We start from the raw sequence: 26,912 nt of genomic DNA on the forward strand, positions 1-26,912 counted from the left end.
AATAAATTTTTTAAAAGGGAAATAATTTCCTTGGTTTTCTTATTACAGGACTGGAATATAATTTTTGGTCTATGTATACTTTGTTCTGACTTGATTTTGTGCCTCTCAAATTACATTGTTGGTTATGGATAAAATTTCAGCTGCCTCCACAAAGTTCTTATTAAAATCTGTGACAATGAGAACTGCCATGTGTTACATTCTACTTCATATTTCATATTTATATGATTATGAGAACACTTGAACAGAGCTTGAACAGGTGATTTTTAATCTCTATCATTATGTACTTCCCAGGCCAATTTACTAGACAGCCAATGAAATTTTTGTTCAGTGGAAAGGAGATTTTAATAATCCAATTGCATTCAGACTTATACCTTCCACATCAGTATTCAGACAGGTACAGGACAAAATGACAGAACATCCTGCTAACAAATGATATCCCTCGCCCTGAGTTGTGGTATACTTGTATTTAAAATCTAAGCTTTCACAGTTCTTGCAAGAAGAATATATTTCTACAGAACAGTTTTTATTATGTCTAAATCTCTATGTGGATGTCATTTCAGTACAGCTATTCTACATCCAGCCTTCAATTCTCATTTTTCTATAAGAGTTGTCTGAAAAATGTTAGGAATATTTTAGAAGTGAACCCCAGTCCCAAATATCTTCAAAAAACATGTATTTAATTTAATGTCCAGATACAATAAAGAAAGATAGGTGCATAAAAAGAGGTATAAGATGTCCTTGATATCAACATGAGGCTAAAAGCCTGGAATGCTGGAAGAATGTTGGGATGCAATGGAAGCTCCAAGAAAGAATGCTTTTAAAGGCATATTTATTTTTGTTTCCCTTTCCATTCCTGTCTATACATTTTTGAGTACTGACAGTTGCCTATGAGTGCTAAGTAAACAATGAGGAAACTGAAGGAGGGTGGAGTTATTTAAAAATCCTAAATGTTGAGTTGATGTTTTCTAGATAAACAACTTTGCATAGAGGGGCGCTTGAACAAGAATTGCTTTCTCAAAATTATACTGCTTGCATTTTATTTACAAAAATATTCAGAAATAGTCGCCTAAAAATACAAATGTCAAAGATGCTGTCATTTGTTTCAGTAGTACTACTAGTGAGCTAAGGAAAATATTTTGTCTAAGTGTGTGTCATGAGAGCACATTCTTCTTGTTTTATCATTTACACAAAGTTAGACAGGACTACAAATTCAGCAGATTTTTTATAGGCAAAATCAGACAACATGAAGAAGACATGGGACCATCCTTTTGTAGAACAGTGTCCACTCAGGGCTCTGAGGTTCACTCACTGTATGGAAATTTGCTGTAAGGGTTTAGCCTGAAACTGGAGATGGAATTGTGCACTGAGCTTTAACAAATAACATGCAAGTTATCCGATGTGGGCAATTGCCCAGTAGGCACCAAACCACAAACACATTTCCAGAAGAACCTGCAAGCTCATTTTCAGCCATTAATTAAGATGGAGCTCATAGTGAAGGAGGCCCCTGCATGTTGTATTTTCTTTCATATGTCCAATCTTCACTCTGATTCAGTCAAAAATTTTTAAAATCTTGTAACATAGTATCACTGCTGTATCATTGGATTATTGTACAGGCTGTCTTATGTGGGTGACTGTCAATGAGCTGCATTTCATTACTTTATGCCTTTGATTTTCAGTGAGCCATTATGAGTCATTAAGTGATCAGAATCACTTGTGCAGAACTGCAGCTTCTACACTTTTCATCTCACTGTCTATTTTTGCACATGGGGTATGTTTCCATATTTGTGTTAAACATACATACATACATACATACATATATATATATAAACACTTCACAGTAACCCATTGTGAATATATTAATATAGATTAATGCAGAGTTTGTAATTACAAGGAACTTCAATCCGTGAGAAACGAGGAATAGTAAAAATTCTTTCTTGTTTTGCATGTACATCTGATGACAGGGAATTCGTATTTTTGACATGATTACCTGAACGCTTTGCTTTACAGCTGATGCTAATGAATATAACATAACTCAGCCCTCCATTTTACATAGTCCTCTAAGTGTCCTTGAGCATGGAACTGAATCCTAGCTCCTAGTGAAAGTCAGAGAAGGCAGTCAATATTGTAAATGCTCAGCACTTCATGCAGATCTCTGCAGAACTGTGCCAAAAGTGAATAGAGTATTGACAATAAAATTGCTTTGTTTCAAATGCACTCAGTCATGGCACCCTAAGTAATAGACTCTTTTCCTCAAAACAGCCAAACATGTGATTCTATGTATATTCATATATATGTATGTTTGTAAACTTTTGTAAAGCTCATGTTTAGGACAGTGCTAAAACACATCTTTGAAAAATCAATACACAAAAAATATGAGTTCATATACTTTCATCAAATGGTACAGCTGAAAAAAAAAGTCTTGAGTTTAGATCTTAAAATGTGTGAATAATTTATATAAACCTTTCTCCTAAGGTAAATGAACTAAATTCATTATGCTGTAGTTTTAATTACCAAATAACAAGTATTTCAACAACTAGGTGATGACCAGAAATTTATCTGTGAAGTAAATGTAGGGCTAGTTTTTTTTCAAAACAGAATTAAGTGTAAATTATTTCTTCTAGACATGATATATTGTATTTCATCCTGTAAAAAAAAGGGAAAAAAAACCAAAAAACAAAAAAAACCCAAACAACAAACACAAAAACCCCTTTGCTAAGTTCCAGAGTTCCTTCTGAATCAACATTTACATCTGATGTTTCAACAGAGACTGGAAAGCGGTGTTCTAGACTCACTAATACTTTTCCCTGTCCCGTTTTTATGAGAAGGTCAGAATCAAAACTGGAACAGGGCAAAGACAATATCAAGAAGAAGACAATCTGTTGTGATTTGAATAGTAGTAGATGCTTTATTTGAAATATATAAGCCCTTAAGCACAGGATATAATATTGAAATGTTGTTTCAAGGCTCATTCCTATTGACTATCCTTGCAGTCTAAGACATTTCCTTTCTTAAAAAAATAAAGGAAATTTTATACATCAAAGTGAAGGTGACTTCTTACCAAGACTTCTTTCTGGCTGCATTGTCAATGCAAGAGGAAATAGGATCTCTGCTCAGGATGCAGGACCCATCCTGCTGGTAATATAAAAGCTTATCACTGTAAGTGTGGGGTTGGGATACAAACAAATGAGGTTTATTTTGTCAGGCTGGCCTCTTGCTCTGTCTTGCACAAGACTATTTTTATCTCCCTCCATCAGATCTTAATCTTAGCAAAGCATTAGCAAAAAACCTCCATCAGCATTGGGGGAAGGTATTTTATGTCTAAAGAATTTAATCCCAAAATATCTAATCTAATATATTCTTCTGCCATCCGTATTCATTGTTGGAAATAGAGAAGCAATATACCATCAATAATAATTATAATGGTTAAGCTTTCTTGGAACAGTACCAGAATTTCCAGATGATCTTTACTTTCTAAACAGCCCTACTGATTTCCCAGTGTACTGGAATAACATTTGTGCATGATTTATGTGCCAGATCTTCAGCTGGTCTAAAGCAGTGTAATTTTACTAAATCCAGTGGATGTATGTTGTTGTACAACAGGGGACTTGAACAGTGTTCTGTTAATCAAAAAAAGGCCCGATGGATTATTGAGTTTTAATGAAATCAATGGAAATTGCAGAACAAGGTGAACTGTGGGGGGTATCAGCTGATCCATGAAACCATAAAGTTCCTTAACAATTAATAAAAATATACTTGTCTTACAAACGCTCTACAGATTCTCAGTGCAAATATCCATATGATTGCTTTTTTATAGTATCTAGATTAATGTTATTTTAAATGAGAGTAAGCTTTGAATGTCACTTGAGGATGCAATTTAAAAAAAAATATTGCTGAGAGAAAAAATAAAAATGGCTTTTTTCCAGTGTTTCTTTTCACAGAAATTCACAGCACCAATCAGTCACTGAACCTGACTTACTTTAACCCAAGGCATTAATGCAAAAAAAAAGAAAAATATTTGCCAAAAAATAAAGTTTAAAACTCCTCAATAAACAGCACCCTGCCATAAGTAAGTGAATATGCTCCTAGAGCATAATATTAACCCCTCAAATAGAATCATTAACCACAGAATGATAGAATGGTTTGGGCTGGAAGTGACCTTAAAGATCGTCTACCTCCAACCCCCTTTCCCATCCCATGGATAGGGACACCTTCCACTAAATCACGTTGCTCAAAGACCCATCCCACTTGGCCTTGGACACTTAAAGGGATGAAACATCCACAGCTTCTCTGGGCAACCTGTCTCAGTGCCTCACCTCTCAGTAAAAATCTTAAAACGTAATCTAAACCTGTTTTCTGTTTAAAGCCATTCCTACTTGTCGTATCACTACATGCCCTCTAAGAAGTCCCTCTACAGCTTTCTTGTAGGCTCCCTTCAGGCACAGGCAAACTGATAGAAGGTCTACCTGGAGTCTTTACCATGCTGAACATCCTCACCCTTCAATCTCAATTCATAGGAGAGGTGGCTCTGCCCTGTGATCATCTCCAAATTCCTTCTCTGAGTATACTCCAGCAGGTCCATCTTTCCTAATTTGTGGTCCCTAGAGCTGGATGCGGCACTCTAGGTGACAAGAAGAGAGGGGGAAAATCACCTCCTTCCACCTTCTGACTGTGTTTCACACACTTTACAGACACAGATAGGAGAAAATCATCATAACATACATGTCATCATCGTAACGTATATGCAACAAATGTTGGGTCATGACACATTTTTTAATTCCTAGTATTTTATTTATTTGAATGTTTTCCTGTGGCTCATGAGAGTCAATATATGTTGACCTTGGTAAGAACATGAAAGTCACCAAGATAAGGCTATGTAAATCATTGTTGTTCTGACTTGGATCTAGAAAAAAAGGCTTTTGAAGCCACTGTAGGTTACTCAATGCTGTTGTCTATATGTAGGGTTTCATAGTTCAGAAGTAAGATCATATGAACATTTCCAGACCATTGCAATACAAACTAGTTGATAGATGAACAATAACATTTTTAACTGCTACATCTGAATCTTTGAGAATACATTTGGCCAGCTCTTAAAAGTAATCATCAAGCCCACATTATTGAGTAAAGGAGGAAAGTCACCATCCTAAAGCCCACAGTGTTTTGAAAATCTGTAGCATAATACATTAAATTTTACCTTCAATTAACTATTAGTTTTAGTGTGATTTATTGTCACTCAAGGTCAATATTTTAAATTAATTAATTATAATTTCACTTCATCAAGAATTATAACCTAATTATTCTTTGATTGTGTATTACTGTTATCTACCTTAACAAGGCAGTTGGGTTGAAACCTTTAAGAAAAGTAGAATTTAACTGATTTTTTAATTAATTTTGCTTTAAAAGATTATGACAGCAATAGCTAATAAATGGTAAGTAAAAAAGTGAGGTAAGATAGGCTTATCTATGCCTCAAAATATTCTTTTGTATTCCAGGACAGAAGTTTTAATTCAGGTGTTTAAAACACAGCTTAAGTGTAAGTCTTGCATGGGTATGTAATAGTCCAGTTAACAGATGTTCTCCAGAGAACATCTCTGCAGAAAACTGAAGGATGAATGGGTACAGATGTGATTACCTTGGATGATAAGTGATAAAAAAATGCAGATATATACCAGCCTAAAATCTATGATCCATGTTGAACTTGCTTGGAGAGGCTTTTTTTTTACCACACCTCTATCTGTCAGGATTTAATTGGAGTTAAAATGACTTGGGGAAATAGACTCCTTTTTTTCAGAGGGTTGGTCTATCAGAGTTCTAATTTGTAATTTTCCTTTTGAGACTGTCAGAGGCCCTCTTTGCAACTCAAAAGTTTAATTACTACATTTGCAAGGGTCATCATTCAGTCACTGCAGGGAAAATGAATAGTGTAGCACTATTAAATAAAGGACACTTTCTAGAGCTATTTTTAAAAGCAGTTATAACAAAAGTATCGCTGTTCTTTGGGACGATACCTTGATGTCTCATCTAAATTTCTACTGTCACTTAGAATAAAATGACCTTCTGTCTACTCCATGGACTTATCTTTTAAAATGTTCCATAGTTCACAGCTCTTGTTAACGTCAGCTTTGCTGGTATCTGAAATTTTATAATAATAAATTAAATTGTGAATTTTTTATTGGTTTTACTATATTCAGCTAATTGGAGGATAGAAATAGAATCTTCAAAGACTCATTCATACATAGATCCAAATCAAACATGCTGGGCAGACTCAAAAACTTTTTCTGCTTTCCCTCTGTGGGCATTTAGATGTTCAAATAGAACAAACACTAGTACACATACAAAGGACAGTATTTCACCTCAAATATTTATCAGAAGTTCTCTTCTGGTTCTCTTCTCTTCTATCAGAAGTTCTCTTCCCTGACCCCTCTGCCCTCCATCCCCTGATGATTCACTGTGATCACTCCTCTAAGTAGTCTGTGAGAAAAACAATTTTTAATTTTCTTGTCTCTCACTCTCTCTCTCTCCTTCTTCTTAACACCATTCTATTTCTCCATATTTTTAAAGACTGCTCTTGAATATTGATATAATATGCATTTGATGAATATCACAGTGTAATGATATTCATTATTTCTCCTACTTCTGTTAGTGCAGGACTACTTCAATTAGTGCAGTTGTACCATCTTGGAGGTTTGCAAAAAAAAACACCCCAACACTTAATTATATTGGAAATACAACTGGTCATTTTAATGATGGAAAGAATCTTAAATTCTACCTGAACAATCACAATCCAAATATATATCTCTTAACTGTGATTTCATGATTCATGATTTCAAGTATACTCAGACATAGCCAATACCTAGAGTGAATGCTAACAGTTTTTTCTGTTAGATTATGTTTTCCCTGTGAATATCAGTGAAATTTTATGGTTCAGTTTAGCTTGATCCATTAGTTACTGTAAAAAAAAAAGTATAAATTCATTGCTAATATAATATCACAAAATATAGACCCTCATTTAAAGCTGAACATAGCATACATATTTGAAAATTTGATTAGTTACTTCAGTGCTTGCACTCTAGTATTTTTAATAAAAACACAGTTGTATTTCACTGAAATTTGTTTAGGCTTGCTGCACAAGGTGACTTAGCTAGAAATACAAAGAGTTTCTGTTCCAGTTAAAATATATGAACAAAAAAATCAACCAACCAATCAAAAACCAAACAAACTTAAACCCATAGAATGCATAATCCCTTTGTAATGATGAAAGGCATAGACGAGAAGTCAATTGAAAGACCAAGGTTTTGTTAGGTATTTGATAAGATTCAGCATTTCACAACCATTGGAGAGTGTATGTCAAGTAAAGGTAAAGATAAAAATACCTGTTGGTAATGTAGCTAGTTTGGCATTTGTGTAGAAGTCCAATGAGATGGAGCTGTCTTAAAAGGAAGGAGTTGGAAAGGTTGCTAATTTTAGAGAGTCTGTTTGTTTATCTTTTTTAGGCTCAGATCAATGATAGCCATTTTATACTTGCTGTATCTCACATTCTCCTATTCCAAAACTTAATTCTTCTGCAGGTGGGAGCATGGGAAGAACATAATGATCTATCATTGGTAGTAAGCACAGAAAGAACCACAAGAGACTAAGCTGACATCCAAAATTATGTTTGGTTTAGTTTTGGCTTTTTTTAACAAAAAATGAAAATAAAATCCAGTAATTGAAATAAAAATGCTGCTCCTGCTTTTATTTACCTTTGAGAGATACCTGGAGAAACTGTAGAGACCAATTAAGATTCTTTCTGTAAGTTATCACATTTCCTTAGCAATGTACTTGAAGAATTGAAATTATAAACTTTTAAAGACCCCAGCTACAAGTTTGTAGAGGCAGAGTTAGATACAGAGAAGGGAATTCTTCAGAATATTTTGTGTCTTTAACTGCTCCTATGGAGATCTACATCATCCTTCAGGTTGTCATCCCTTGCAAGACATTTTTTCTCCAAATAATACATAATTCAGTGAAGTAATAAGTCAGAGATGCTTTGTGATCCATCCTTGATATGAATATGGCAAGGGAGCGTTGGAATTCAGTTTGTATAATATCCTACAATATTTGTAGTGAAAGATGTGCATGATATGCATTCTGTTGAATTATAGATGACACAAGGGCTAACATCTTCATATCTTCCTTCAGTCAAAATTTGGAGACATTCAAATCAATTAAAACACAAAATGATAATACTCAACCAGGTTTTCTACCAGCACTACCAAGGCTCATCATAACTAAACTGAAAGCAGGTGAGTTAAAAAAAATAGCTGCCATAAGCTGTCTCAGGAATCAGTGAAGAACAGACACTGAAGATGAGCTGCAATTAGATGCAAACAATAAAAGGGGAAACAAAGCTTGAGGTTCAAGGGATCCACAGGATTAAATAAAAGAAAACCAGGGAAGTTCCACTTGATTCTGATCACCTATGTTACATTATTGCAAGCTGACTCTATTTCTATCTGTTCCAAAAAACTCTTAAAAGCCATTATTTAGACATAGTTTAAGAGGTAATGGAGCCAAATTCCTTATCTAGAAGGCTGCATCAAATACACTGTCAATACCACTCCATGCTGGCTTTCAAATATTTTTTAAAGGTACCCTGAATCACTCCAAACCATTCTTAATGACATGCAACATACATGTGCAATTTCACTTGAAAGGAATTCCACTCTGTTGGATGGAGTAAAAACCCTCTCTATTATTTCAGACTGTGAACACAAAAAAGCAATGTTTGCAGAAGATCACAAGGCTCAGAGAAGATTCATGTGCTGCTCAACACAAATATTTCAGTATGCCTTGGCTTCTACTTGTTCCGGAACCTGTGATAATTCACTGTCTTTGTTTAAGTTAACAAAGTACAAATACATAAATACAATAAAAATACAACTACAACAATAATAATAAAAAATCCCTCAGTAATATCTTGGTTTAGACATTTAATGATTTCTCATTGGAAGCATGGTTTCATCTTTCTCCCTTTCATATATTTTCTTTGGAAATAAAGAAAGCTTCTGACAAAAGAGGTAATTTTAAAGGCTAGGTTAGCAGTAGGACACCCTTACAGGCTGCTTATTGATCACTCAGAGGTAGAATAGGTAGGACTGGCATTGCTTAGTGTCTGCCATGCTCACTAAGGCAAGTCTGATTTAAGGTGTCTATAATATGAATTCCTACTTCTCACTTAACCTTTCTGGGTTACAGAAACAGACATTTCCAAGGAACAATGGATCTTCCCTGTTCTGAGCAGTTTTTATAATAGAATGAAATGCTTATTACCTTCTGTCCATTAAAAGTGAAAACTAACTCAGACACTGTAAAGCCAAAGGCTGAACATCTGAATCACAGTATGGACATTGGTTGGCATAATGGTAAAATCTGCCCAGATCAGTTTTATAATTGTAGGTACTCAGGAATTGGCACCCACCAATTTTCCAGATAAAATTTTCCATTTAAAAATCTCCTAAACAAAGCTGTGCAGCCTAGGGAAAGTCAGCAAAACACATTCAATTCCCCTCAAGCATTTTTAACAAACCTTTGTCATATATTTACATATGACAGGAAAAAGCTAGTAATTGGATAAGCCCATTCTCTTGTCACTTCTTTCAGCACCACTGTAATATTTTCTTTCTTATCAAGTGAAATAATACTGAAAAATAAATGGTTGCATTTATTAGAATCCTAGCAAGAAATCTTGTCTGTCAACATTTACTGAATGAGTACAAATTCAACCTATTTACCACTACATTGGACGGATAAGTTTTTATTAAGATAAATTAAAAAAAAAAAAAACAAAAACAAAAAAACAAAAAACCCCCAAAAAAACCCACCAGAATATACTCAAGCTATGGTATAAAACCCACACAGTCTTCTATTCAGTTAATGAAACTTTCCAGTGAACACTGGACATTTTTTGTCTAATCTGCCTGTCATTCCCACATCACTTTTAGTAGAAATATTAAAATTAATTAAGATTTTAGAGTTTGTTTAGGTAAGTATTTTGAAGGTTTTCCTACTTATTTTCATTTTGTTATTGAGAGCAATGAAAGTCCAAAATATCTCAGACAAATACTGCACCTTTTATGAAACAAATACAATTTATCAGGAAAGTACAGCCTGTTATGGGGTTTTTTTCCTTCTATTTAACTATATATGACACAAGTAAAAATGTAGGTAGTCACTTCTTTGGTATTGAAAACTTGAGTAAAAATGGTCAATATATAATTAATGGATACATGAAAATGTTTTACACAGGTGGCAAAGGTTATATATACAGGTTTTACATATTTCTTACTGGGTTTTATTTGAACATGTTAAGTACAGGATGCTGTTTAAACCATTCTTAACTTTAGTATTCACTAAACCATTCTGTAAATTATCTTCTTTGACAAAAGATGTCCTTTCAATCTAAGTTGCAACCAAAAACTCTTTCATTATTTGTTGGAATACTAACCTACAGTCTCACAGAATTTAATGAGAGCACTTCCGTGGGAAGGTACTATCCAGTAAATGTACAGCCTGAAAAGCTGGTTTTATAATTCGTAGTTCTTCATCCCACGTATATTTGGATAATAACCACAATCTACAAAAGGTGAATAACTGGAACTTTCCAGGGGATTAGTGATAAGCATTTTCCATTAAGTGATTATTTTCAAGTATCTTGGCCACCTTGCATTACATCAAGTGCGTCAAGTATCATTCAGTGTCTCTATGGATTACGAAAAATGAATTTTCTTGCTTTTCCAATCTGTAAGCTATAGTAAGTATTTGAGTAACCAACACCATATTCAGTTTTATCATACTAGTTTCAGGGCAGAGCATAATGTGCATGCGAAAGCATGATGAAGAAAAATGTAGGCCTTTTATGTAGGTTATAAAGTTACCTCTACTCAGACTAATACATTGTTGAAACCAAATTATTCCTAAAATGTAGTACCAGCATGCACTTTAACTGTAACTATCATCCTACACATACCAGAGGGAAAAAAAGCTGTGCTTTTGGTGATTTCACATATATAACAAAAGGGATATAAAAATAATTTAAAAAACCTACCAGTCTCAAACTGTTCTAATACTTAAAGAGGAACAAGTTTAAGAAAGAGAAAAAAGTTAAGTCACTGTGAAATGTTATGAATTCTTTTGAATTTGTCCTACTGTAAGACACTTCAGAAGAATATGCTAATTAAAAAAGTTAAGGAAAGACACTCTTTTATTCATTAAGTGACAATCAAATATCTCTGTTTGTTAGCTATAAAGGTTTGCGACAGATTGTTTGCTATGTTGCTATCCTCCTACTTCAAGGGCAGTTGCATTACAGGATTCTACCTCAGACTGTATTTTATGGTTTGCCTCAAGCTGGGCAGCATTAAAATACAGGTATTATCATACTGGATCGGGCCATCTGGGTCCACTGTCCTTACCCTGACTGTAACAAGTTCATAGAATTCATACTCAAAATTTTCTGAGGCAAACTTCTGATCTGCTATACAGAAAGAAATATTTCCTTATTTTGTTCTCTAATTAGTGATTGGCCTAGGATCTGAAGCTTGGAGGTTTTTTTTCCCTCTGTGCGTGTGCTCACACAATACCATATCTGTAGTTTGTGAATGTGTGTATACGTAGGTGTGGTATGATGGGATAAATGGTACCTTGTTACCCTTCTAAACAGACAGGCAATGATTTTTTTAATAAGATGGCAAAGCAGTCGCTGGATAGATAGAAGAAGGAGGGAAGAGCAGAACTGTGATATTTTTTTTCTCACACTGTAGTCCTTTCACAAGGGGAACATGAGATGGCAAGTTGTTTTTTCAGCTATCTGAATGAGGCTACTTTAAGAAGACCATCTGTGGAAATCATCGGTACATACGTGTGGCAGCACTCAGAGCAAGTTATCTGGTACAGATAAATGATTTCTAGGTGTAACCCTAAAAAAAAAGAATAATTTGGAGTCAATAGCCTCAGCCTGTTAAAAAAGTTGTTATACTGTTTGCAAGTATGTATTCTTTGTGGTCTTGGAATACACTAAATACAAGATATTAGTCAAAAGACAGAGTTTGTACTTTGTTCTGTCAAAGCCCAATGGTCACTGGAACAAAAGAAGTAGAGCTCAAAAGCTCATTTGACACACAAGTTTGTTGCAAATGATATATTAAATTAATATTAGAAATATCAACTAGATATTTAATTAATCATCCTGTTAGCTATAAAAGCAAAGAGTATAGTTTGGATAAATTAAGGTAAAGTATGTGTACAAAAGCTAAACATTTTAAAAAATAGAAGTGCTGTCCAGAACTTTTTGTAAATACTTTCTTCTATCAGAGAGCTTAGTAAATATATTCTGTCATGATAGTTTTACAAATTTTCACTTTATTATAATTGTATATCTTTCTTATCTAACACTTGCTATTATCTCAACATAGAAATGAATAATTTCTATAGTTTTCTTTGATTTACATAAATCTTCTTTCTTCTCATTCTCCATCTTTGTAACTGCTTAACTTCAGATAGCTTTTACTGCACTTACTGCATCCCCTTATTTTATGGAAAGAGTCTCACTGTGGTTGAGAAACAGCAATTTCACTTTTTTCTGTTGGATATACTTCAGCTGAATCTTTGACAGTCACATTTCTGTTCAAATCTTATTTCTATTGTGATTAATAATGTAACTGATATATTCTCTTCTTTTTTTGCCACCAGATAAGCTGCCATCTTATAGCTGAAATTCATTTCATATTTGTCCTTGTCAGTGTATCCTTGCATATTGCCCTACTTCAGTATCTTCAAGATCAATTGTTGCTTCCTATGTGATATTCCAGTCCTCCTCCATGTTAACATTTCCTCCCATCTTTGATGTTTTTTCATACAGATTTGTTTATTGACAACACTACAAGCCTCCCTTCCTGCTGAATTCCCCTGCACACTTAAAACAAAAAAATCAAAATTGCCTGCAATGTAGGTGTAAACCCTTATCTCATTATAAGCTAGAATGTTTATTTCTGAAATGCAAAGCATCTAACACATGTAATTAAAAATACTAAACATTTCAAAGCAGTCCTGATATATGACTAGTCAAAGAGCTCAGAAGTCCTGTAAATTAATTTTTCCCTATGATCATCTACATTTTTTTTTGAAGATGCTTCATTTTTAAACCCAGCAAGAAGTCTTAAATGTAATATACTTCAGACTCTCTCTCTCTGTCTTTTCAAATGCAATAGCATCTGGACATGCCTTAACAAACATTATTAAAGTCCTTGATTAAGCTTTCACTTGATAAGTTCAAAGACTGGTAGCATACAAAACGAAAACTCCATGTAAATATTATTCAGTCAGTCACATATTTTACTCCCCAGTGACAGCTACGAAATGAAATCCCTATTACATTTTTCAGCTGGGTTGGATACTCAGGAGGAGTCCCAAAAGACTGAAGCAAACACATGATATACACTGTATGCATGATAAATATTTTGCCTCCAGGATACCTTCCATTTGACTACAAAATGCATTAGATTTGCATTCTGCATATCTAATAATGATTATAATGTTTCCTATCAATAAATTAAAATATAACAGTTCTGATAGTAAAGGAGTAAATGACCATTTCAGAATCAATTTATTTTCATATTTCTCTTGCCAAGAAGTACTCAGTAATAAACCTTGAGGAAAAGGCCCTAAAGGCAAATAAATAAAACAAAGGATTGTGTGAGTTTTTTTAAATAAAATATGTACTTGGTGATATGCTTCCCCACCCTGTGATAGTTTCCCCTACTCAGAGCAGAAAAAAAATAATATTGATGCTTGAATTATTGTATGTTGTACTGACACAGTTTCCACAAGAGAATGCACATCTTTGCTAAATTCCTACCTGCACAATCCAATTTCTTTATGGTCTAGGTAGTTTTATTTCAAATATTCACTCCTTTTACTATTGACTGTAGTTTAACTTCCTTTTCTAAACAGTAAATTATCTGGGATACCAAAGAGATGCTGCTGAAATTCAGTGATATGATAGGGATATGTTAACATGTCCAGTTCCCACTGGAGAGAAACAAAATTAAGACATAACTCATGGTTCCAGGTTGTAACCCAGTGACAAAGGCCCCTCCATTCTGTGCTCAGTGATGCATTCTGAAGAATTAGTCTATCAAAATTTCAGTTACTGAAAAAAGCTAAGGATTACTCAGGTCTAAACATTTAAAAATAAAGAATTTAATTGATCACATGCTTAATATAGGAGTCAATTAAAATGCATTTTTTTGATTTACAACCAAGTTGGAACAAAATATTTTTTAAATATTCAATTTGGCAATATTTGTCAATATAAATATGCAAGTTTTATGTACATATTACATCTGTTTTCTCTGCAGCACTGTACATTTTGAAATAAAAGTCTTCATAAATTATAGCAAAATGATCATTTATGGAAAGTGGAACATTTGGCGAGAGATACTTTCTGACTGTACCTTTCCAGAAAGGAAATTCCATGTTATATATATGGAAGTGTAAGGGAAATTAAATAGATTAAATAAAATAACAAAGAAAGTTGGAGACAAAATATATTACTTCAGTGCTTTCTGTGTTTTGTCTCATTGCAGATTCCACTCATGCAATTCTGTTACATTGCCTAGCTTCTTCTTCTCTGGCTTCCAAGTGGCTGGGGCAAAGTTGTCAAGGTGGGTGCAAGCCAGCCCATGGCGCAGGGTCTGAGCACCAGGTGGAGGAGCTGTGGGAGGAGTTGAGCAGGCTGTGTAGCATCAGGCGCCTGACAGAATCTTCACAGACACCCAAGAACTTGAACAGCTCACTGCAGGAGAGTAAGGAGAGAGTAAGGATAGCAAGAGGCTACAGTTGAACAAGTGGAAGAATGATACTCCAAGAATGGAAGCTCTTGGAAGATTTTGACTTCCGGCATCAGGAGACAGGTGGAGGGGAAAATTCCAGACAGGATTGGATCCATCCTGTAAATTAACAGCTGCTGGTACAGCTGGTGGTGCAGGAATTAATTCAGAATTTATGAGCATGGATCACTCTTAGAAGCATAAGGAGTGCTAGTTAGGGACAAGATATATTTGTCACATTGAAGTAAAGGGAACTTTGCTACCAGGATGAGGGCAAACTTTAAGTGTTTCAGGGATTAGAATGAACAATGAGGATAACAGTCGGGGAGCTTAATACAGAAAACCAGTCAAGGCAAGGGACTACGGGCAGACTCATCTTAAAATAACTTGATGAAATATCTTATGGGGACTTGAAACCTCCTGCTAGGAAATCAACAAAAACAAGACAACCCTGAATTGTCCTAAAACCAGCAAAACAGCACAATTAGGCTGCTGTCCCCACTGCAAAACCCACTAAATTGATTCAGCAGAAAAAACCCTAAATTTCCAGGATGCCGTGTAAAGTAAGACAGTTTATGATTTAAATTGCTATAGATTTTATTGTGGCAGGCAGGGGCAAGAGAGTTCTCGCATGGAGCAGAGAGAAATTTTGGGACTGTGTAAAATTTACTATGGGATGTTTTAAGGAACTATTTCAAATGTTTTAAGGAACTATTTTCAAATGTGAGATGTATATGCATGGAGCAAAGTGGGGGAAAGGAAAGAATGATGATGCATAGAAAGTGAACAAGTCTGGAAAAATGAAGGGGCAAACTGCTATACATTCATGAATTCTTACATTTATATGCTTCACATCTCATTTGGGCTCTCCAGTGTTCCACAGTCACTCCAACCATATTAGACACTCAAAAACATCCCTAGTAGTAGTAATCCATTCCTATGAAGCCACTGGATTTGACTTTCAGTGTTTTTCTGGAATCCAAGCACTTTATTGTTAAGAACTGACATGCTTCTTTCTCCTTAATTCATTATTTATTTATTGCTAAGGTTAGCTGCATTTTTCATAGATTTGGGGAACACATGTTAATCTTCACACAGCATAATTCTCCTTTTTAAAAAACTGTATTCCCTGTTCAGTCAAACTATCCTTTGATTTGCTGACGTTTTTTAAGCTCATGTTGAATTAGAAAATGACTTATTTTTGACATGATTAATTTCAAGATGTAGACAATATAAATCTGAGTAGAAAAAAAATTTAATGTATTTACTGAAACAACAGAGGAGAAATTACTCTTGATTTAATTCTTCAGTGGGTGGAAATATATATTTAATACAGACCATGAGGTTAATGCACAAAAATTTTATATCTTTAAGCGAACAAACACAACCACCAAAAAAAAAAATCCAAGTCAAAAATTCTTAGTAACTTCCATTTTAAAACAAATATGTAAATTAAACTGAGCAAGAAAATTAAAAGGAATACCTGAAAGATTAATGCTAGCTTGCAGACAAAATGAAAGTACTGTGAAAATTAAATCTTGGAAGTTCAGAGTAGATATATAGTAGCTATCAAAAGCTGTTCAAAACCCATTATGTTTCAACAGGAAAGAAAATACAGCTATTCTAAGTAAGGAGTGAAAGTTTTAGGCAAATGAAAAATTAGACAGGGACATCAACTCTAGAGCTGGAAAATAAGGGAAAGTTGAGAAAGACTGTAAACACATTCAAGTGATCTGCAACTGAGGTATTGAAAAACATATATTAATATATATGCGCGCTAATTGTTGCTTAGCCCTGTGTGATTGATAAGTAGAGCATAGATTCATAGAATAATTTGCTTTGGAAAAGACCTCTAAAGATCATCTAATCCAATTCCCTGCAATGAGCAGCAATATCTAGATCAAGTTGTTCAGAGCCCAGGCCATCCTGACCTAGAATGTTTCCAGGAATGGAACATCTTCCACCTCTCTGAGCCACCAGTCTTTCACCAACCTAACTGAAAAAAACTTCATCTTTATATCTAATGTAAATTAACCCTCTTTTATATCTGTGTTTATCTAACCTAGGCTTGTGATAGACTTAGAGACACACTATTTAATATGGTTAGGACTCCTGTCCTATTGTGGGAAAGACCAAAACACAGTGGTAAATTACACCTGCTAAAGTCCCTGAAACACAGCTGAAAACAGCTGACATGGTGATCCTTTAGCATGGGCTGAGCTCTGCTGTGCCTTTGATTTCACTTGTGTGACTCTGCCTGGGTACTGCTTTGGGGATCCCCCAGCTGGTGAGCAAATGAAAATGTTCTCATTGCATTTCATCTGTGGTTTCAAGGTTTTTTCCTGCAACCTGCCTATGCCAGCTCACATATCTAGGAATTTAAATATAGAATCATGATAAGACGTTTCAATAAATATTTGACCAAATTCTGCCAAAATGGTAAGAATAAACCACAAAAAACCTCTTAAGTGCTTCAAAAATCAGGAAATCTTCCAATGGGTGGGTGCAGCCACTAGATGAGATGTAATAAAAATATCCCAAGAAGGTAAATCAAAACCAGAAGGATTACATTATTTTTTTCACAATCTTGTCAACTGTGGAATACTTTCATACTGAAGGCATTATTTATATGGATGGACCAGGAGGATAACTCCAAATCAAATCTATGTAGCAGCATAAATTTAGAATAAATTAATAGAATTAACAACTTGGCCAAATGCCATTTACCCAAGTAAGGGCCTGAAGGGACTCAAATATGAGTGTCAACAACATATCTGTTTAAATCAGCCTCAGCAGAAAGTGAAAATTACTGTATTTAATAGCACATATTTGAAAAAGTACTTTATCAGTGAAGGAGAAACTACAGCAGGTCAACCTGTATTTGATTAAAGATGAAAATTATAGACATATAACTATACACAGCATACAAAGGAGAAAGGACTACAAGTATTTTGAGTCAGAAATTCTTACTTCAAAAATGTATGGGAATTTTTAAAGAAATCAAGAAGCATATCTGTCCCTGTCATCTAGTCACAATACATTAAAATTTCAAAAATATGACAACAGTCTTCATCTCCAAAAGCTTTTAAAGAAAAAAACAAAATTGAAGGCAAACAGTAGGCTGTGTAAAAAGACAGTCACTTAATACTTGATAGGAAATAGAAGGTTTAAACAAAAGAGAAGTTTTCAGTCTCAAGTAAGTATACAAATGTCGCTATTTGAGAACAGTGTGGCTCAGTATATTTGCAAATATTCTAGAAAAAAATGGATAGTAAGACCACTAAGCTTGCTGGTAATGTTGAATTATTCAAGATATATGATTAGAGAGAACTTTAAACAAAAACCCTACTATATTTACATGGCACACTGTGAAAATTAAATCCCGTGTCAGTGAATACAAAAAGCAATGGAGGAAAATGTTTCAACTACACAGATAAAATATTGTCTGCCAAATGAATGAATATCACTTAAGGAAAGAGGCAAATTTATTTAATGGCTATCTAAATAAAAATAAAAAATGAAGGATATGAAGTGCTTTCTTCTTTCTTTCAACATAATTAAATGGTGACATTTGTCAGTGTGTATACAGAGCAAAACTATAATGGAATTAAAACAGAGCCAGAAGCCACAGAGGAAAGATTTATTAGTGGACTTCAAGAACAATAAGTCCAAGTGAAATCTATAGCTGAAAAAATACTTAGAACAATAACTTCAAAATGTAATGAAGTAGAAGCACTATTCTTTACCCACTTTTACACTGATCATCCTAAGTATATGCTAATAACATTTTGATTGATCTTATCAATTTTGCATTACAGAAGGAATAATTCATTTTAAGTTTTGAACAAGCTCATACATTGTCTGTATGAGCTAGCTTTAACAAAATAATCCTGACTGATATTTTTGTATTTTACTAATATGCATAAAAGCATTTTTCTTTTCTCAGGTTGTCTAAGATTTATTCAATCTCTAAACTGACCTGATGAGAATTACCAATTAAAACTAGTTCAGAAACAAAATCCTAATTTCATATATTTTTAAGATAAAAAATTTTGCTGTGATTTTTTATTAAACAATAAAGAAAGCTAATTTTCAGTCTTGGTCCCAGACTACCCACTTTCCCAGGGTATCCCAGACCATATATTTGCACAAATTATGTACATCTATGTATGATGGGAAAGAATTTGTTTCAATAAATATCTATATTTTCCTGTTTTAAATGGAAGATATATGGCCAAAGCCACAACACCTAAAGACTCTACCCACCAAAGTACTAAAAGTTATTTCTGCTCATTCTGCTCAGAATCCTCAGTTAATAGTTTATCTCTTTAAGTCAAGGAAAAGTAAAACTTATAGCTTGCACCTAGAAGCAAAGAAAAACTGATTTGCATAATGCTAAATTTTAATGCAAAATTAATTTTGAAGTGAAGACTTTTTACATATCTATTCAGAACCACTCAATCACCTGGGAACATCCAAAGGTATTATTGAGCTCAACTCATCTTTCCATGTGAAATTCTGACTAAACTGTGTTTTATATATCTCATTCTTTTTAGATTAAAACCAAATTATACCTCTTACAATGTTCATTGTTATCCACCTGTTCTGGAATGTAAGAATTAATTTCTGTAGATTTTTAACGCATTTTGCCAGTAGGAGCTAAAGCATTCAGAAAGGTCCAAACAGATGCATTTATACATCTCACAATTACTCCGTTTTATCACATTTCATCCTGTACTGCATATAAACCCTTCTGTCATGATCCATCCTCATACGGGCCACCAGTCGTCAGTGTCAGTGCTTGGCACCAATCAATGGTGGATGGAAACTGACTGCCAATGTTAGTTTGTTATCTTACCGAAAGACTTTCATACCTTCTGTCTGTGAGCTCTCATGGGCAGACCCTCACAACACTGGCTCCTTTTCTCTTCCTTCTGCACAGCTTCTCCTCCTTCTGACTTCTACCTTTCCCTAACAGACATACTAACCCTTACTGTCCCTAGCAGAATCACCCCCAGCCCTCACAGCAGCACAGCCAACTGACTCCAACTCACCTCTTGACCAGCTAATCCACTCTTTTATAACATCCATCCTTACTGGACACAGCTGTGACCTATTAAGGGGAAGGCTGTTCCTACTCTTTGGTAATTAATACAGCTGCAACTCCTCAGGCGCAAGATTGCCTTCAGCACTATCTCCATTCTCTTACAATCCATCCTCCTATACCCTTACTTCCTCTGGTTTATATTAAGGATTGGTTTGGGGTTTTTTTTCTGTGTCCGTAGCTCAGTGGGGAGTTCACTGTTCATCCTTGCTGGCTGTCTGCTAAATTTGCTTAACTTTCTCTCCAATTCAGTTTTCCAATGGAAATTCCAAAATCAAGCTGAATTTTACTCTCCTGAAATCCTGGGCAATGGCTATGTTATTGACTTTTCTCACTTCCAGGATTTTAATCTCCCTAATCTCATGGTTACACTGCTGCCAAGGCTGCCTGTAGTGGGATATTCTTTCTTTGTAACAGAGCCAACAGAGTACCACAACTATATTTGACCCATCAATCAACAGCATAAAGGAATCAATATTTTAGAGTAACAAAAACCTGCCTGTTGACATTAACTTGGCTGTACATCTGATGATGTTCTAACCCAATATATTCTCACAGAACTTACTTTCTTAATGTCATTTGATCACATGGTTATATCAATCACAATACTGCATTTAAATCTTCTGCAAAAATATTTATCCACACAGAAAAATGTTTTTTTAACATTATTACCTTCCAAATCATGTGTAAGTACATTTTTGGGGCCAAATCATGAGCCAGCAAACTGTGAATCTGAGAAAGCTAAGTGATCCAGTTAACTTGAATGTCATATTTACTTCAAAAGCTTCTTTTATAGTAAAATGGCAAATATTTTTAGTCTACAGGAAAAAATGTCCCAGTAAACTAGTTCAGATCAAATAAATCTCCTTAACAATACTAAAATAATTTTTTCTTATTGTTTAACTCTTTTAAATTATTTAAAAGGCTACTCAATTTACTAACCTCTCCAAGGAAATTTAAAACCCCTCATTAAGTTCTTCCTCAATGTTATCATTCTTATCACCTTGAACTAGCCTCCCACCATTCTGTCATGCAATCCCTTAAGGGTTATCTACTTTAATCATCTTTCAGAATTATAGTATTATTTATATCAATTACACTAAAGAAACTGTTGCTAAAATTATTCTCAATAATGAATGTATGCCCTTCTTTTGTATAATTTAGTAGCTGGAGAGTAGAATTCCAAAAGATCTCTTTTTTTCAGGACCTGTCTCAGATGCGTATTCAATTAAGATACTGTTTTGCTCTGCTATTTGTTTATTTATTTATTTATTTGCTTTGACACTTCATTTGGGTTTTAGCACTTATTTTACTCTATTCTAATTTACCTTATTCTTTTGTGGATGATTTCATCTTATTACTGATAAGTCCCTGAAGAAATTATGCACACTTATCTAGCCTGCTTATCACTGCTTAAATGGAAAGAGAGACCTCTAGGAAAAACAGTTTCCTTGCTTGAAAACCTAAAATATTAAAGCTAATACAAAGTCAATTGCTACTGCTGACAATGCTCATTTTCTTTAACAAGTGACTTTGTTTGATACAACTTTTTCAAGGGAAGGAAAAGAATTCCAGACAGAAGGAAAAAATTACAGAAGAAAAAGAAGGACAAGAATTACAGATTTTGTAACATTGTTTCATGCTTAGCTGAGACTGAAATTGCTCTTTAAAAAAGATGTATCTGACATTGCAATTCTTTAAATGCACTAATAAATACAAATGTATCCATACCAAAAGAATAAAAATGCTAATGACCTGCAAATATTTCTAACAGAGCATCAGTGATACATAAAATTAATAGATTTGCAATCTGACTGCTGTTTATATTCATATCTGCAGTGAGAATATATGAGATTTTACAGCAAAATTTTGCCTCTGACAAAAAACCATTCTTATGTTCCTGGAATATTCATGTAAGATTGCACATAAACACATATTTTTCAAGTATAAAATTAAGCTTTCATATACTTGCGTCCTTTGTTTTGAAAGAGGAGCCCATATACACTTATAATTACTAAACCATTCTTAATGCAATTATCATTGTCCGGAACAGTGAAGATTATCAATGCCTTTAACAGATGTGGTGTATTCAAGTGGGTGTATGATATTCAATAATGTAATTCTGAATCTTTTCACTAATATCCTGATGTTGAAGAATTTTATTTTTTTTTTTAAGGGGGAAAAAATGCAGATACATACAAAAAAAAAAGGACATAAAAAATAAAACACACACTGTTTCTTTCACTATAATATATGGATTATTTTCACCCCTCCTCACAATCTCTTTCTGCTTTTTCCTTTTCCCTGTCTCAGAGGATTTAGGAGATGGCAACAAAAAAATTAATAGGAATGGAAACAGATGGCTTTTTCAGCACTTTTTTTTCATTTTTCAATTTGTTTGCAATATTTTTAAAATTATTAATTAATCAAATTTTAATAAATTGAATACAACCTTAGTATTTCCTAATTTTTGGTAAAAATTTCTTTTCTGTTTTTGGGAACTTGAACTGTTGGGTAGACTAGGTTTGTTAGAAGCTGGTGTCTTTATTGTATTTAACTGCCCCATTTTGAATCACCTCCAGTTCTAATCTCAAATATCCACCTAGCTGCACCATGTCTTTACCAAGAGACTCTTTTAAGGGAAAAACCTTGGAATGGGACGCCTTGAAAAAAGATTAATAAAAACTTAACAGCAGGAAATTATCTGGGGAAGCTTTAATAGCAAGATGACAATGAATATACTTGCATAAAGCGCAGATGGTGAGAATTTACCCTGATGTCTTCATTGCCCACTTGAGGCCCTGAGGTCCTGTGACCACCAGACACGTCACAGGGTCAGGTCCTCAGGAGCCGCATAGCGTTAAAGATGCTTCCTCTCGGTGGCGAGATGACACTCGGGTGGCTTAGTTTCCAAGAGGGTTTATTGTAGGAAGAGATGAGTTGGGGAGCGAGTGAGGGACAACCACTCTAGAAGGGAGCTCGCACTGAGAGCCCCAAAAAGAGGGCGGGGTGAGGATTATAAAGGTAGCAGGGAAGGAGGGTCAGAGAAGGTAGGCAGCAACCAATGAGGGAAGGGTTCATGGGCAGAGTGGAAGGTGAGTGATAGGGTTACAACCAATGGGGACAAGGGGAAGGAGTGGTTTCAGGGAAGGAACCAATGGGGGTACAAAGAACTTTCTAGAACTGGGGAATGGTCTGCATAATGATTGACAGGGATGAGAGGAAGGCACAACCAAAGATTGACGACAGAGGAGGCAGGAACCTAAACGTTGGTAACCTCCCAAGGCATCTCAGGGGGACTATCTCCCAAGTCCCCTCCCACACCCACTCATTCACTTTGTTTGCCTAATTGCAAATCAGAAGATAAAGCCCTGAGTCACATTTTGAAGAAAATTTAGTAATTGTAAAAATAGTGTGACAGTTTTTATCTTTGTGTTAACCATGTGCATCTTCTGCACCATTATTTCACTATGATTTTTAACAGACAAAACATCAATATATGCATCAAATTCCTAGCTGAGGGATTTCATAGAAACTTTATATAAAAATATGCAAGCGTATAGAATGTCTATGCATTTCTCTATATACTCATGTTAAACTTGGGTGTATATACACACATCCACTCACACACATATATAGGGAAGCCTTTTATTGGAGATCTCATTTGAATTTTCACAACTTTTTACCCATCTAGGCTTCAGGTTAAGGAATAGGACAAAGGACTGTTTTCCTGTGGTTTTGGCTGAGGTAGAGTTAATTTTCTTCACAGTGGCTTATATGGGGCTGTGTTTCGGATTTTTACCAGGAACAGCGTTGACCATACAGAGACGTCTTTGTCATTGCTGGGCAGGGCTTGCACAGAGCCAAGGGCTTCTCTGCTGTTTGTACTGCCATGCTAACGAGGATGTTGGGGAAACTGGGAGAAGACACAACCAGAACTGCTGACCCCAACTAACATATATCCATATGACATCATGCCCAGTATATAAAGCTGGAGGAAGAAAGAATAACGGGGCTGGGGGAATATTTGGACTGATGCTGTTTGTCTTCCCAAGTCGTTGTTACTCATGATGGGGCCCTGCTCTCCTGGAGATGGCTGAACACCTGCCTGCCCATGAGAACCAGTGAATTAATTCCTTGGTTTTGCTTTGCTGACATGTGTGAGTCTGGCTTTCCCTATTAAGCTGGTTTCATCTCAACCCACAAGTTCTCTTGCTTTTACCCTTCTAATTGTCTTTCTGAGCCCTTTGCGGGGGAGTGAACAAGTGACTGTATGGGGCTTGGCTGCTGGCTGAGGTTAAACCATGGTATGTTTTTAAAAAAATATACTTATATGTTGTACTCTTCCTAGAACCTGTCAGTGCTAAGGAGAGATAGGAGAATTACTGCAAATAACTGATAAACATTGAAAATTCAGAAAAGTTATGCAAGCTTTTTACAAAAACACTCCTCTCATTCATAGAAGAATCTGATATTTATATGACACTGAAGCTTTCATGACCATAATTGCACACACACGAAAAATCATACTATTTTAAGGTATGGTCTTGGAAAGGATTTAACAAAGGGACAACAAACATTTTTGATTGCTACACATGCAATATTAGGAATATTATGAATGATGTATGCTAGAGAAATTAAATTACTCTGTATTTCTCATAAATAGTGATAAAAGTGATAAAAGCTTTAATAGTGATAAAAGCTACTTCCCTTCTCTGCTAATATTTGCCTTCCTTCCCATGTTATAGGTGGATGTGCAACAAATATTACAAACCTTTTTGTTAATCATGTTGTGTATTTTCTGAAAGGAGTCCTCTATATTATTCATTCTTTATCTCAAGTCCTCAGACTCATACACAGAACACACAGACAAATAGAAGCATAGATACCTATGTACACTGTTTATTTGCTCTTAATCAATATAATCAATATGTACATAAAAATGTATCTATAATAATTTTAAAAAATCTTATAAAGTGGTTAATATAGATAGACTTCTTTCAGATTCTGGGATAGAATAAGGATCTTATTTTCTAAACACAGTTTATATTCATCTTTATTTGGCTATTTTCTCTGTAAATCTCTAGCTAAGTTACAAATTTAATGTGAACAAAGAGCTAGAAATACTATTAAAAAGGAAGCATTTAGCCTTAATATCAATAACATATATAAATGATTCATTTTCTGAAAGTATCTTACAAAGGACCTGGAGGTGATGGGATGACTAGCTTGGAGATATCTGCTCTGTAGATAAATTTACTGTGCCACATGAGTTTCAGCCCATTTCTCCTGAATACATAAATAGTATTTACAAAGGTAACTTAACTAGTGAGATTTGCAGCCTGATTCATAATAATTATATGCTGAAAATCTTCTCTGAGTGCTGTATCTTAATGTAATATTACACTGTCACAAGTAACTGAAGTATTGCAAAGGAATTGCAAATAACAAATTATTTTCCACGTGGTCTAATATGTTCAAGAGAGAAGTGCTGGCAATAAATTGCTGTTTATTTACTTGTCACACATTACGAAAAAGAATAACATGGACAACTACACCTTTACTGTGGAAAAGTTTTCTCTTTTTATCTAGTTTCCTTCATTTTTAATTTTTTTAAAATTTGTTTGCTTGTTTTTCTGTTTACCTAGCCATTTAAGCAACATTCCCTTCAGCTGATCAGAGAATTGAAGATGGCTGGCTGAAAGTTTATCAAATCTGATGTGTAATGTTACAGCAGTATTAAAGTTATTTCTTGAGTTACTCTGTTAAATTCCCATAATAATATTGCTCATACTGAAAAATAAATAAATTTGGATATATAGTCAGTATGATCTTAACAAAATATATTAACCAGTAAATGAATTACAATACTATGTGTACACACATTCTTAATATTCCACAGTGATGTAGATTCATTCCATCCTCATTTTAAAAATTTCATTGAGGATGGAAAGTGAATTTCTGTTATGCTCTCTCAGTTTAACAAATTTTTAATGCCAAAAATAGATGATTCCCAGATGAAACAATGCAGGAAAATGCAGTTCAGGAGAGTGCCTGATGTATTGCAAACCCCATGCAGAATTTAGCTATAGGAGCACTCTATAATCAGCATGCATCACAAGGCTTAAAATAGTATGTCTTGGGCTGCTGGTCCTCACACCAAATATTTCACTCTTTAGGTCCACTCTAGTGGTGCTGCACTATTTGCTACTGTACACACAGCCTCTCCTCAGAGTTTTGAGGACAGTCTTTTGTTCCCACTGGAGTCAGCTGGGAAGGGTAGCTACCTTCAGAGCTTTTAAGATCTGTTACCTTTCAAGTGACTGCACTCATTATGGGGAGCTGGGCTAAGATTAAGTGTCAATTATAAGTGCTTCAATTGAAATGTCTTGAAGATGTGTTTGTTTTCTCACTTAGACCTCCATCCTGTAAGAGCCTTTCTTAAAATGAAATCACCTGCTGCATCCTTTGACCTTAACGTTTTGCAAGCCCATGCTGCAAGTTTCTGTATAGAACTCAGTAAGAAAATTGGAAGGAGTGGCAGAAAAATTAGTTCTTCTACCAAGTGGAAAATTTATATAAGCTGACCATCCCAATTATATTCTACAAGCTAATCTAATTCTTATATTTCTTCAAGAATAAATAGTGCCACATATGAAGAGTATAAGTAGTTTTCTTTAATAGATTTACTGAAAGCTGAAGGAAAATCCTTAGCAAGAATTTAAAATAATCTGCAATTAAAATGCTGCATGAATATTTTAAAAAATAAAATTATTAGTGATGATAAGAAAAAGAGAATAAAAATTAAGAAAATTTCTGTGAGATTAAACTTTAGCATAAACTACTAAAAATATTAGAACTGAGCAATAAATAAATGAGCCTGCTTTGTAGTCGAGTGTTCTTTTTTAATACTTTCTGAAATGCTTAAGGTACAAGTAAGAAGA

This window comes from Taeniopygia guttata, chromosome 1, assembly GCF_048771995.1.
Source record: "Taeniopygia guttata chromosome 1, bTaeGut7.mat, whole genome shotgun sequence".
Lineage (NCBI taxonomy): Eukaryota > Metazoa > Chordata > Aves > Passeriformes > Estrildidae > Taeniopygia > Taeniopygia guttata.